Source organism: Aquarana catesbeiana, linkage group LG03 (genome assembly GCF_042186555.1).
Source record: "Aquarana catesbeiana isolate 2022-GZ linkage group LG03, ASM4218655v1, whole genome shotgun sequence".
Lineage (NCBI taxonomy): Eukaryota > Metazoa > Chordata > Amphibia > Anura > Ranidae > Aquarana > Aquarana catesbeiana.
This window is the reverse complement of record NC_133326.1, coordinates 706,098,058-706,104,092: the sequence shown is the minus strand read 5'-3', so window position 1 is coordinate 706,104,092 and position 6,035 is coordinate 706,098,058.

Here is a 6,035-nt window from a genome sequence, read left to right as displayed (position 1 = left end):
ACAGCATCAAAAAAATAATAATTTATTTCCCAGTACTCCAGCAAGTTCCTTTTAATTAATCAGTCCCAATTCATTTTCCAGTATACACTAGGTAAAAATATCCTCCAGCATCTCAGTAGTTAATCCCATATGCTCTTCAGTTCATGATCATAGATAAGAAACAAAGAAAAGCTCCAAGAGTGTAAAATAGCTTCAGTTTATCTCCCCATTATAAATACAAAGCACACTTCCATTCTGCTGGTGTCAGCCCGACAATAAGGAAATATGGCATGTGAATATTTAAAACTGCCGGCTCCGGCCGCAACAGCAAGCTACCTAAAGTTATCCATAATCAACGCTTGAAAAGCCATTACAGGCTATCAGTTTATAGTTTAACATGAGCTCTGGTGCTAGAATTATTGTTCTCACTCTGATGTCCATGGCATGTATGGTGCATTCATCATTTACATATGCAAGCTGCAAGAGGACAGGCTGCGTGAGATGACTTCACTCTAATGCCCTGTACACACGGTCGGATTTTCCGACGGAAAATGTGCAATCGGAGCTTGTTGTCAGAAATTCCGACCGTGTGTGGGCTCCATCGAACATTTTCCATCGGAATTTCCGACACACAAAGTTTGAGAGCAGGCTATAAAATTTTCTGACAACAAAATCCGATCGTGTCAATTCCGACCGTGTGTGGCCAATTCCGACGCACAAAGTGCCATGCATGCTCAGAATAAATTCCAAGACGGAACAGCTCGGCCTGGTAAAATTAGCGTTCGGAATGAATATAGCACTTTCGTCAGGCTGCAATCTTTTAAATGGTTTAATGCAGTGCACTCTCTTCTTCTTTATAATGCTAGAAGAATGAAATAGTTTTGCTGCTGATATTCACACAGACTTCTCACAAACTTCTTTCTTTATTATTTATCATGATTTCATCAACATATTTTGATTTGTCACATCTGACCAAAAAGATATAATTTTTTTTTTTGGTTTGTATTTTTGTCAAGCCTGATCTGTTTTTTTTTTGTTTTTTTTTACTCCAGAATATTTTTGTGTGTGTTTTGTGTGTCAAGTTACCCCAACACCATTATTATCTTGTATTATTTAATCTCAAGAAGGTTGCTTGGTGTTGGCGTCTCTTGTTAATTTCACATTGTATTTTATAAATATACCTGCCTCCTCACAAACAAACTGTCCTTTTTGAAGGAAAACATACATAGGCAAGTATAATAAAGGATTTTTTGTTTTATTAAGGGCTCGGAACCAAACAAAGAGGGAGGCAACGCTGGATAAACATCAGAAATTGGCGAAGCATTTGACCCCCAAGGCACACATCAATTATTTTACAGCAAAATTGGTGGCCTGAGGAGTCCATATCTAAGGGAGTACAGTCTGGTCCAGAAGTCCAAGATATCCTGAACAGCTGCAGATGACATGTATGTTCCCAGGCTGTGGTGATACAAGAGCCTGCATCTTTTGCCAGACCAGACTGAACCCAGGCCATCACTCTCTGGTCTTCCTTACACGCTTCCTGCCCGGCTGTGGCTCTGGTGTTGGAGGTGTGGCAGGAGGAGGAGGAGGACCTGGAGGAGGAGGAGGAAGATCTGGAGGAGGAGGAGGATCATGGGTGAGCTCACAAATGTGGCTTTGGCATGTTGGCCCCTCAACCCCTTATTTAGAGCTTCTAAAATTACAAACTCGCATAAGAGGCGTTGGCCCTCTTTCCTTTGCATCATTTTGCATGCAGTTAGCTCACCAAAATCCTCTTCCACACTGTGGGGTGTTCTGAGGGCCTCAGTAGCCTTCCAAAATAAGCCAATTGCAGCCTCCTCCAGGTTACTCCTCTTCCTGACACTTTGTCTTTGGAGGCGGAGGGGAGGGACCTGGGTATCGGGCAGCCTGCTTGGCCCGGCCACCTCCTGGCTGAGACTTTCCTGTGTATGAAAAAGGGACATGGTTTTAGTTTTTGGTACCTAAATCACAATCATAAATTAGTACTCCAAACTAACATCTATTTAACATCATTGATTGGACAACCAGAAATATTTAGAAGAATGCTATACCTGACTCAAGCTGGGCTCCTCCACATGTTGCTGCCTGGAAGGCCCAGGTTGGGCGTCAGAAGCCTCAGCTGAGGGGGAAGGAAGCGTGGAAGGAAGACTGGAGAGTGATGGCCTGGGTTCAGTCTGACCTGCCAGAAAATGCAGCCTGTCATAGTACCACAGCCTGGGGGGATAAATGTCATCTGCTGCTCCTGATCTTTGGGAATCCTGGATCTTCTTGTGCTCCCTTAGATAAGTGCTCCTCATGGCACCAATTAGGGCCTTCAAATAGGTGATGTCTGCCCTGGGGATCACCGGCTTCACAAATTGCAGCAAATTATCCAGCACTGCCTTCCTCTTTGTTTGGTTCTTATAATCAGGGTGGTTCACCTGCCACAGACAGGGCAGCTCCCTGAACATATCTATGAAGATTGGCATAAAGTCCTGATCATTGACTAGATCCATTTTCACTGCAAGACACAACACCAGACAAACCCTAATGTCAGCCTAAAGTCTTCTAAACTTGTCCAAATACAGGCCTCAATCTAGAAGCAGTACAGGCCCAATTTAAAATCTTACCTTCGTTATCACGATCGGCGCCTCCAACACTCTTTCCTCCGCTCACAGATCGTACATACTACGCATGCGTGTTGCGCTTTATATACACTGCACATGCATGAAACTCTACCTGCCCCTGATGTTCTTTCTAGTCTATTCCCCGCCCCTTTTCGTTCGGCGCAGTGGGGGAAGAGCACATGGTGGAGACACAGCAGGTGCGTGCTAATTACAGCAATGAGGAGGAGGAGGAGGAAATCCCGGAGCCAAAAACATCCCGATCCCAGAGGAGACGATTTAAGGCCTCAAATATGTCCTTTGGGGAGATGTTGGAGATGGTGGATATCCTGAAGTGGGCCGACTATGACGGCAAGTATTGACCTTACCCCAACCCCAATGTCAGAAAGACCAAGTGTCAGAAAGGCCAAGATCATGGTGAAAGTAGTCAAGAGTCTGCAGAAGAATTTTGGGGTACGATGATCGAAAGATCAACTCAGAAAGCGGTGGTCAGACCTCAAATTAAGGGAGCGCGAGCAGTACAGAAGCATCAGGAGAGTGCTGCAAAAAAGTAAGTAGTTGTCCTGTGTTCCTATTCTTTATTTTTCAAACGTTCGTGCTGCTCCATATGTTTTTCTTAACTGTTGTACATTTTAAAATGGTTACTTTCATGTTCATGGGCACAATATTCTTTCGTATGAAACATTGTTCATTCGGCATAGAAAACACAATGTTTTGGACATATGCATTTGAATACATTTTTGCTAGCCTACTTCTCGTCAAATAATTTTGTGTCTAGATGGGTTTGTAACTAGAATGAAATGCAAACTAGATTCTGTGTAAGGAGAGGACACTCAGCAGCTGTTTACACATCTGGACACTGGAGAACTAGTGGGGGACACCAGAACACCCTTTTTATTAGGGGGTCCCACACAGGTGCTCCAGTGTATACTATAGGGTTGACTCCATCTGTGAAGCTTGTACAAAACAGGTAAGTATTCAAGCTTGACAAAGGAAAACAATATTTCTTCATCTTGCAACTCTGCCAAACCAGACAATTGTACCCCACTTCCAACCAATGTTTCATGTTCCTATTTCTGTCATAAAATATCTGTGTGTTAAGTATACCTATTTTTTTTTTTACATAGGAGAGAAAAGACTCGGAGGACACCACTCATCCAAGGAGACAACAGACGCCCCACCTAATGAGGAAGTGGAAATCCACCAAAGTCAACAGGAGGAAGAGGAAGGAGACGTGGTGGAAATTGTCACCACAACAGGTGAGTGTCTGCGACCACAGGCTCAGGTAAGAGATGGATGCCGGCATATTTATAATACATGGTGGGGTTTTTTTTATATATTTTTAGGTGATCGTGATGTTGTGGATGAAGGACATTTCACCAATGAGAGTGCACAGATCCTGATCGGGAAGATCATGGGGTGTAATAGGGACTTGGAAAACATCCAGAAAAACATCAATGATGTTAAAAACAAAATGAAGAACATCATTGATGTTTAAGACCCCTTTCACACTGGGGCAGTTTGCAGGCGGTATTGCACTAAAAATACCACCTGCAAACCGCCCCTAAACAGCCTCCGCTGTTTGTTCAGTGTGAAAGCCCGAGGGCTTTCACACTGAAGTGGTGCGCAGGCAGGACAGTGAAAAAAGTCCTGCAAACCGCTTTTTTGGAGCGGTGAAGGAGCAGTGTATTCACCGCTCCTTCACCGCTTCTGCCCATTGAAATCAATGGGACAGCACGGCTATACCGCGGCAATACCGCGGCTATAGCCGCGCTGTACGAGGGATTTTAACCCTTTTTTGGCCGCCAGCGGGGGTTAAAACTGCACCGCTAGCGGCCGAATACCACTGCAAGAACGACGGTACAGCAGCGCTAAAAATAGCGCTGTTGTACCGCCGACGCCCCCACCGCCCCAGTGTGAAAGGGGCCTTATGGAGAGTTTAAAACCTCTTGAAATCCCTAATGTAGTTTGCATTTTTTCCACAAAAAATTGTTGCACCTTTTTTTACATAGTTTAGAAAAGCCAAATTTTGAAGATGCACACAGTGTGTCACATGTGCTATCTGCCATCACAGGAGATCAATGGATGCGTTTTGTGGGTGCAACCCCTTCCTCAATAATAAAGCAGCTGAGAGGAAGGGGTTGCACCCACAAAACACGTCCCTTGATCCCCTCTGATGGCAGCTAGCACATGTTGACATTCGGCAATTTGTGTGCATCTTCAAAATTTGGCTTTTCCAGGGGTGACCTCACCCCATCTGAACGCAATATCAAACACAGTTTATAAATATTCATGTCTGATAATGTCTTCAATTTATAACAAAGTTGAACTTTATAAGTTCCAGATTTGTGTATTTCTTGTTGGTTTTAAACATACCTGTTTTACCTTAAATGGACATTTCTACTTTTATTAATGTGACCCAAAAATTGTTATACAACAAACATGTTGGTTTGTTTTAAAAACCTTTTATAAATGCACATGTGATTGTGCTGGTATTAAAAAGATTGATAATCAAGAATGTGTGGATTATTGTTTCCATGCTCGAAACCTTTTTTTATGGTTAAATTGTGGTTTTCGGTGACAATGGGGGTTATTTCCTAAGGGCAAATCCACTTTGCACTACAAGTGCAGTTTCAGTGCAGTCTCAAGAGCACTTTTAGGGAAAAGTGTCTTTGCCTTTAGTAAATAACACCCAACAATGCTTTCTAATGTTATCCAATCATGCCATTTTCAGGACTACCCACATTTCAGTCAGGGTCAGCTAAAAGAAACACAAGCAGTAATAAATGTCAGCAAATATTTTAGTAGGTAACTAATTTTTTTATTTAAAAAAAGGCTCAGACATTGTCTGGCATATTGATGGCCCCCTTACCCGCAAAGTATTCAAGGTATCTTAGACGGACCTCGCGGGCACTCAGGGGGGCCAAGCCAGGACGGCCAGCCTCAAGCACCGTCAGGTTTGGTTCATTTCCATGAATTCCGGCCTCAGGCCCCACTGAGGCAGCATAGTTGGCAGAATTTTGCCTTAAAAAGTTGTGGAGAACACAGCACGCCAGGATGATATGATTCAGTTTATACTCCGTCAGGTGTATGGGTGTAAGAAATAGGCAGAACCGGCTGGCCATGGTAATTAAAAACCCTCTGGTCTGGGGTGAGGGTCCTCATTGGGAATGGCCGCATAAGATGGTCCCCCAGTGCAAATGCTTCATCCGCAACAAAGACGAATGGGAGTCCTTCCACATTGTCTTCTGGAGGTGGCAAGTCCAAGCTGCCATTCTGGAGACGCCTGTAGAACTCTGTCTGGGCGATGACTCCACCATCTAACATCCGGCCATTCTTCCCCACGTCCACATACAGGAACACATAGGTAGCCGACATCACCGCCAACATCACAATACTATTGAACCCCTTATAGTTGTAATAGTATGACCC